We start from the raw sequence: 9,283 nt of genomic DNA, 5'->3' as shown, positions 1-9,283 counted from the left end.
CCACTCCACCTTTCAAGGATATAACACCTTTGGTGAACTACATGGGAGATGGCCATAAGAAATGATGTTTTGCAATGAGAGAGAGACATTGTTTGCAACAAGAATGTGTGCTTACACCAGAACACAATGTGCTTAGCAAGTTGAAGGCAGCAAGGCGACCATCAAGGAGGATATGCACTCACTTAGAGCAAAAAAATAATGTTAGATCTTCAATAAAGAGAAAGAAGACAATGGGACATTGAGGACTTGAAGGTGATTCAAAAAGAATTAAGAAAAAAGAGCAAGCCATCAAGTAATTCCATGCATTCTTCTTATGTTTAAGTTCATAAGCTCTCAAACATATCTCTTACTTTTGTCATGCATGCGTAGATTTTTGATTCACCCCAACAAGGAAGTGGAGTGTAGCAAAATCACCTCTCAACCCCTTATGAGCTCATATTCAATTAAAAAAATGTTGCTAGGTTCTTGGATGACAAGTGCTATGGTAAAATTGTTTGCCAAACAACTTGACGACCTTCTAAAGGAGAACCAACTCCATGCATGGGATGTTCAATCAATTTGGATGAGCTGATACATTGAATAAAAGATATGCTACCTTTTACAAGTATGTAGCATCATTTGTAGTGTGATTCTACTAGAAAATGGTTTAAATTTCTCACTCCTCCTACTTAGGTCTGTGCGAGAATAGGTAAAAAGATTCACATCAAGCACACTCTACCTCAAAACCCTTTCTGTATTAAAAAAGCAAGACAATAAGTGAACAAGGAGGTGCTTCAAATGCTAGGAAGTCCTTTCCACATTGAATTGACATATAGACTGCCAAAAGTGTAGGAAGTGACATATGACAGGTATAACAATCTTTCTTATGATTTGATTGCCCTGAAAACCTTTGTTGTGCAGTTGTTTGATGTTGGTCTCAAAGATTGCAACAATGTCCTAAATCAAGATCTATGAGAGTGAGCTTGTAAAAGAAATGAAAGTGGAGTGAGTCACAAACACGCTCATGAACAAGTACTTGAATGCAAGCATTGGACAGGATGACCCTAGAAACTTCAATGTACAATCTGAGCATAACATTTTTCTTCTTGCAACTGGAGTGAGTCACAAACACGCTCATGAAAAAATCCTTGGATGCAAGCATTGGACATGATGACCCTAGAAACTTCAATGTACAATGTGAGCATAACATTTTTCTTCTTGCAACCTTTAAGATGAGCTCACGTTATGTTTAAGCAAAGTTGTATGCTTTTAAATGTGCATTGCAAAAAACTCGAATTTACCATTTCAAGTATCGAGACTGAGAACTTTGAAGATTGAATTGGATTTTTCATCAAACTAGCATCCAAAAAAAAAAAGGATGTTAAGGGCATGTGCTTCTACACAGTTGAGTAGAACATGGCTAGAGACCTAAGAGCTAGGTTGCATGATTCGTTATTCGACATTCGTTTTATTTGTGAATAATGGTCGATAAATACGTTCAAAAGATTTATTCGCGCGTATTATTCACTGCCACATCAACCTTATTCAAAATAACGTTTTATTGCTTACATATCGATCGAAAGCCTATTGATCGATACTTTACCGACCGCCGATAGTCTTTCAATCGATAATATATATCCATCGATATGATTTTGATCGATATTGCAATAGTATATAAAGCCCAAATTTGCGTGTTTTAGCTACAATTCCCTTCACCAAAGTGTCAGGTTACCCCCGACATAGAAAGATTAAGTTGTCAACTTAAAAATCTTTTGATTTTTTAAGAAAATAAAATGTTGTTAATGTTTTTATATTAAAAATAAAATAAATGGATAGATTTGAATTACCTATAATTCTAAACAATAGAAGTTATTCTCTAATTACTCTATTGTTTTAGTATAAATTATTCTAAGTAGAAGAGGTATACTTTTAGCTCTACTTGTTTTAGAATAGAAAATAAATAATTTTATGCATTAGACACTTTCTTTTTAGCTATAGTGCAAATGTATAATTGTATAATTCTAAACATTAGAGGCTATACTCGTAGCTCTATTTGTTTTAGAATAGATACTAAAAGTGATATTTGATGGTTAAAATCTATCATAGCTATAATATGTGCATAGATGTAGTGTTAATTCGTACATTTTGGAACATATACACATACATGTAGGGTCTTTTGGTTGTCATGAATAAATGTTCTTACCTCCATATAGACATAGAATAGGTCTACTTAGTGTCTCTTGGTTGTTATGAGACGATTCTCTTACTTCCAAGTTAGGTTTAAGGTAAGAAGTAGGATTCACTTGGTTGTTATCGAGCTTATGCTCTTACCTCTGAGTGAATATGATGGATTACCTATAGAATTCACTAGGTTGTGATCGACCAAAAGCTCTTACCTCTTAGTGATATATTAGTCATGCATAGTACTTAGGAGTCACATGGATGTCATCAAGCTCATGCTCTTACCTCTATGTTTATATAGAAATTAGAGACCTCAGTTATTTTAGGTTCGATTGGTTGTGTTTGAGCAGTAGCTCCTACTTACAAGAGACATAGATAGTGGAATGTGAGATGACTCCATCGCTCATCTAAGTTGTCTTGAGCAAACCCTCTTTACCTCTTAGTAATTAGGAATGGCATATCCATTGGTGATCTTCTCTAAAATATTATCTTAACACTATTGATTTAGCAAGTCATATCTACAACCTTTTATCTTTCTCATTGCACAATTATGGTGAAAAATTATAATCATAGTGTATCTATTGATTGTAAGATATATTTTCTTGAAGTCAGAAAGCATGGTGCGAGAAAAAGAGTGGTCATATGTGGAGGAAAAAGAGAGAGGCAAAACAGTTTTGTTTATGGAATGCAAACATTGTGGGCATCAGTGGCACGGCAAAGCAACTCGCATCAAAGAACATTTATTTGGCACTAGCCCCAATGTGAAAGAATGTGGAGCACCGCCTAAAGACATATGGGTCCATTTTGCATGGTATGTAAAGAGATGCAAACATGCAGGACTTCTTCCTAAGAGATAGAAGGGTATGATAGGTGGGTCATCGGTCAACATAGAAGAAGTGAGTGTAGATCAAGAGGACATGCAAGCTAACCAAGACCCTTCAATGGGAACAACCCGAACACCTCAAAGTCCTTACACTTTTTCAAATGGTTCCATGGGAGAGATGGATGCAAGTCCCAGGACATCCAGCAGAGCCGGTATGCCTCGGACTCTACATGCAGCATTCGCTCAGTAGGACATGCTCAAATTGCATGTAAAGTGGACACAAGCCTTCATGGCTTGTGGAATCCCATTTAATGTCACAAGAAATCCTATTTTCAAAGATGCCCTAATGTCAACTGCAAAAAAAGGATTCATCTATCCTGATTATAATAGAATCCGAACAGAGTATGTGGACAAAGTCAAGAGCAGTACAGAAGCGATTCTCAAGAGAACGGTGCATAACTTTGTTCCAGTGTTTGGCTGCACCATAGCGCTGGATGGATGGACCAGCTGTCAGAAAAAAACATTGATTAATATCGTCCCAAAGGTGCAATGTTTTTGGAGGCCATTGATACCTCATTGAAAGAGAAGACATCTCTCTACTTGACAAAGCTATATGAGCGAGCTATCACTTGACTAGGTGGACCAAAGAATGTGATATCTATTGTTACAAATAATGCTTCCAACTACAAAGGAGTGGGTTTAGTCATTATGGAAAAGTACTCAGAAATTACATGGCTTGGATGTGCCTCACACACCCTAAATTTACTCCTAAAGGATATGGGTAGACTATCGTTCATAAAACACGTTCTTATTGATTCCAATCACATAGTCAAGTTTATACGAGAACATCAGTTTACATATGCTTTATTTCGCTCCAAGTCTCTGAAAAAAGCACTTCAAATTTTCTGTGCCACATGATTCGCTACAGCATACTATGTTTTGAATAATCTCATTGAAGTGCGAGTGGCTCTTACAGAAACCGTTGCAGATCGTCATTGGGAGGCTTGGCTCAGCAAGTATCCAAGCCACCACGAAGCAGCTCAAAAATGTGTGTCGTTGGTGCAATCTCCTCTCTTTTGGCGGAACATTGACAAAATTGTTGGGGTTAGTCCCTATGTGGAACTACTAAGGGTTGTTGACACAGATAAGTTTGTCATTGGTAAGGTTTATTGGATCATGTGGCACTGCGTCTAACCAAAGAATACAACCACTATAGTGCAAGGGAGAGATCATAGATCCTACATCTTTTGGAAAAATGATGGGCTCAAATGCACACACCATTGCATGGTGCTGCATTTGTCTTGGATCCAAAGTTTCAGATTAACGGACAAGCTTCCAACAAAGAGGTGATGAGAGACTTTAGAAATGTCTACTTGCAGTTGTTGCCAAGCAACAATGGCATGGATGCATTCTAACAGAGGGTGGCTTATGCCAATAGGGAAGGAACTTTCGAAGATCCCTGGGTTCTTAATAGCGTTAAAAAGTTTTCAAGCCCAGTATGGTGGAAAGAATATGGAGGAGATGTAGTTGAGTTACAAAACGTGGCAACCAGGGTGCTTCCAATCGCGGCATCCAGTGGTAGCTATGAGCGCAATTGGTCTTCTTATGACTTTATGCACTCAAAGCGTAGAAATCGCTTAAGTCTTGCTCGTGATGCAGACCTTGTGTACGTCTTTTGTAACATGCATCTCATTCATGCACCCATGAAGATAGCCACACATGCCACCGAAGTACACTTTGGAGTGCTTCAGACTCATGAAATGGTGGTGGAACAGAGATGTAGCGACGATGAGATGGGTGGGAAGTGGCTACAAAATGTTCAGACAATGAAGAGGTTGATGACCTAGTGCCTGTGATAGATGGAAAAATGTAAACATCTTTTCATGATAATGTATCTACTCCATCTCACTGTAGCTCACTATTGAGCTATATATCTCACTTTTTTGAATTAGGGGCAACATGCACACCTTTGGATAATGTATAAGTCTTCTCCATTAAGTTTAGGGTCAAGTATTGAAGAGAGTTTGCATAAACATAAGTATTGAGGACATGATGTGGCAACCAAATAAAATAACATTCTCAAATCCTGAACAAAATGACATCTACAAACCAAATTCTCAACAAACTCATCAATTAGCAACTCCAAAACAAATTCATTGCCATAAACATAAAGAGAATACAATGCGTCTCAAAAGAGGACGAGATAATTTGCCATTAAAATTTCCAACTACAGTCTACAATGTCTTTAAGAAATTGTGATATCCACCGCTTCTTCAAGATCTACGTTCAATGCTGCCTCAAGCATATCCATTGTTTCTTGAATATCTGCCTCGTGACTTGGTCCTGCCTCCTCAGGCAGGAGAGAGAGAGCACGGTACAGCGCTTCATATCTAGCTAGTTTTTTCTCTAAAACAACTACTTCTGCTTCTTTGGCTGCCAACTTCTCTTGTAGCAAGAGAACACCCTCTCTTTGGCTGGTTAGTGTAGCCCCTTGAGACACATTATTAACAATTTGTTCATGCTCATCTGGTAGGAGCACAACTGGCCTCTTTTGTGCAGGTGGATCTGCCTCCCCATGACATGCTTGTGCCCTTTCTTTATCTCTTCCCGACACCAGCGTTGAAAGGACGGTCTATCAAAGGACGCGCTTCTTCATTATATCTTGCACGAAGACTTGTTGGATGAAGTACATGGCAACTTGATTATTGTTAGGTAGACTGCACTTCTTTTGGATGAAACGTAGAAGAAACACACGTGCGAGCCCTTTGTGTTGCAAATCTGAGATTTTCAATGGTGACGTTGCCTTGGCACGACCTGACCTCCTGAACAGCAAGTATTTCACACAAAAAAGAGGGACAACACTTGCATACGTCTTCCAATTTCATTGGTTCGCCCTCTAAACCCTCTGGCTCCGCGGCCTCAACAAAGAATAAGGAGAGGTCTTGAGCCCCATAACACAGACTCTCCTCTCTGAAGGATGCGTTGAGAGTCCTTGTGGTCGAGATCACCATCGACATTGGGAGGAGCGTATGGGGCTGCCATTTCTTGTCTAATCACACGACAATAAAATATTAGATCAAAAAAATAGATATACATTGTTACAAACTACAATCAATGGTACAATCAATGTTCAACATACACAATTTTGAAATTCACATCTCTCATCCCTTTGACAACACCAATGTAATAAAATAGCATGAAATTTCAAGACAATGAACATGAGACAAGACAAAACTGTTTCATTGCAAAGTATAGACGCGTTCTCAAATTACAAGGTATGATTTCAATCATTGGATGGCCTCAAGCCTGCACTATTTGGGAGTGTGCGACCAACACGCTTGATGCCTTGTAACATGCTGAGGAGATCATGTGAGGACTTGTGCTGGGTGGGATTGGTAGATACACAAGTGCGCATGACTTTGTCCTTAAGTACCGGCGGAGCCAACATATGATACATGTGTTTGCATGGCACATATATGAGGTGTTGGTTGTCTCATATTTGGAATTCCTCACATGTACATCAAGGAAAGTGTGCAATAGTCACAATTTAAGTGAATCTTTTGAATAAACTAGTAGTGCTAATGTGGAAAAAGTGCAATGCATTTGGCACCTATATTAGTTCCCTTACTACCTTTACTTGTCTTGTTTTTGGAAGCCCTCACAAATACATTGAGGAAATTTTGTAATAGTCACAACATAAGTAACCCCCTTTGAACTAAACTAGCATTTCTAATTTGGCAAATGTTTGATGCATTTGGCACCAATATTATGTCTCTTACTAGCTTTCCTTCCATGCAAGGATTTGATTAATGTGAACACAAACATGCGAACATGTTAATAACGTTTACACCTCCAAAACACATAATTAAGTTAGATATTAACGTAACCTTACTATCAACCTATGGAAACCACCTTAGCTAGTAAGCCATTAGGAAGTGAATGGGGTATAGGAGGGCCTCTTTATTTGGTAGTTTAAGGGAATGCTTAAAGCTTAAGCCAAGTTTGACCAAGCCTAAAATGTAAGGTCTCCACCTTTCTAGCTGTCGAGAATGAACTCAAAGCTTTAGGAGAAAGCTTCGATCATACAATCAGGTAAAAACACTATCTCAAAAGCAATAGAAAATGGTATTTTTGGAATCTTAAGCACAACAAATCCCAGGCTAGAAATTTTCAGAAATAAATTCAGACAAATACTGACCCCGCTAGTTCCTTCGAAAGATTCAATGTAAATTAAATTGCTAAGAAAAATTGAATGGTTAAAATGTTCATTTAAGCATAGACTTTTACTAAGGCCTCAATTATTAAACCATATTCGGACTAAAATTAATCTTTTAATCCTAAATTAAGGATACTTATACTAATTAAACTTAAATTAATATAAGATAATAATCAAACTTACATTACACTATTAAGAAGCTAGGAAAACTATATCATAATTCTTTTAATTAGTTTTTGTAATTAATTAGGAATCAATTAGCTATTTGTAATAAAAAATTGATGGAAAACCTACTTAATTAACTCAAAAATTCTTGAGTTACTTATCACAGTTAGGAAACACTGTTAGAAACACGAGGTATATTATAGAATTAGTAATTCAAATTAAATAATTTTGTGCTATTTTTCAAAGTTAGTTTACATTGTAATTAAGGCGTGATAATTATCTTAAGGTCAAAAAATTAATTTAGCTATTTTTTAAAACAAAAGCAGACTAATTCTAGCTGAAATTAAAAAGAGGAAATTAGTAAATCAAGTTAGATAGTTATATGCTATTTATTAGAGTCAGTTTATATCATATTTAAGATATAATAATTATTTGGGGAAATTACCAAAATACCCCTCTAATTTGAGGAAATTCCCAAAATACCCCTCAAATTTCAAAAATTCCCAAAATACCCCTGGTTGTGAGACTAAATTTCTTGAAAAATAATTTTTTTTGTAGGTCTTCACAAGAAGAGTGATTGTCTATCGTACAAGATGCTAAAACTACAATTTGAGTTGGTTACGTAGGCTTTGGAGATAAATTGCTTCATTAGTTTTAGACATAATTGCCTTTTTTGCGATCGTAACTGGTGACAAATTACATGCTGAGCACGCAGAAACGGATCTCAATTGTCAAAAACGAATGAAGATTAGAAAATCTTGAACATTCCAACAAAAATAGATACAAGGGTATTTTGGGAATTTTTGAAATTTGAGGGGTATTTTGGGAATTTCCTCAAATTAGAGGGATATTTTGGTAATTTTCCCTAATTATTTTAATGTCAAAAAGTTAATTTAGCTAATTATTTAAGTCAAAATACATAAATTTTAATTGAAATTAAAGGGACAAAATCAATTGATCAAACTAGATAAATATATCCTATTTATTCGAGTTATTATACATCTTAACTAAACTAAGATAATTAGCTTAATGTCAAAAAGTTAATCTAGCTATTTATTTTAGCCTAAACAATCTAACTTTAGTTAAAAATAAAAGGGAAATATTAGATAACTTATTTCTATATTTACAAGGTGAATACAAGAGTTAGGAGATACCATTATCTACTTGTGACAAATATATCATAATTAGTTAGATAGTTTACGTAGTTATAACTGATCAAAAATCCTATTTTTATTTAAAGATTAATTAAGATAAATAGAATCTACTGTCAAAAGTCTTTTAGAAAAATTATTGTAAGTGTAAACCATTGGTTTAAAAGTGAGAAAATGTATTTTTAAGAGAAAATGAATATGATAAATATTAAGCTTTAAACAAGCAAATTTCAAGCTTAATAAAGATGAGGAAATTAAGAAAAAGATGTATAAATTTATAAGAAAATTATGGGAGCTTAGGAAACCCTTAAAGAAGCTACAATAAAGTTACCTTGTCCATATAAGCAATTAAGAAATTACCCTCTAAGATTACAAATTTAACCTTGAATTGGGTTGGAAGAAGAATTAGATAGAATTCGAAGGTTAAGTCTAGCTTTTGGATTATTTACCTAATGATTAGACGTCCTTTTTTATAAGGATAAGAAGTCATGGCACCCAAAAGAACCCGAGCCATTCCTCCTTCTGATAATGAGGGTAGTGTTCCTAAACGAACTAGAGTGTCACAAGACGACGAACTCGGGCCTAGTAGTAGGCCATTGACGAGAGCGTTCAGGTCGCGATGCTACAACAAATGCCTTATCAGTCCCATATGGGTCTTTGTTATAATTAAGTTTAGCCAATTCAAGTTTTTCTTTAATTATTAACATTGCATACATAAAGAGGGAGTAAGGAATTAGGAAAAGTAAAACTGGTCAAAACGGAAGACAT

General features: G+C 35.9%; 1 pseudogene; it reads left to right on the top strand.

Annotated features, from left to right (window-relative positions):
- Positions 1–3,272: 3,272 nt before the first annotated feature.
- LOC147435391 (uncharacterized) lies at positions 3,273–4,830 on the top strand (annotated as a pseudogene).
- Positions 4,831–9,283: the final 4,453 nt, after the last annotated feature.

The sequence above is a fragment of the Adiantum capillus-veneris genome, chromosome 18 (genome assembly GCF_014529385.1).
Source record: "Adiantum capillus-veneris isolate H3 chromosome 18, ASM1452938v2, whole genome shotgun sequence".
NCBI lineage: Eukaryota > Viridiplantae > Streptophyta > Polypodiopsida > Polypodiales > Pteridaceae > Adiantum > Adiantum capillus-veneris.
The sequence above is the reverse complement of the archived record's forward strand: the minus strand, read 5'-3'. Positions and strand labels throughout refer to the sequence as shown.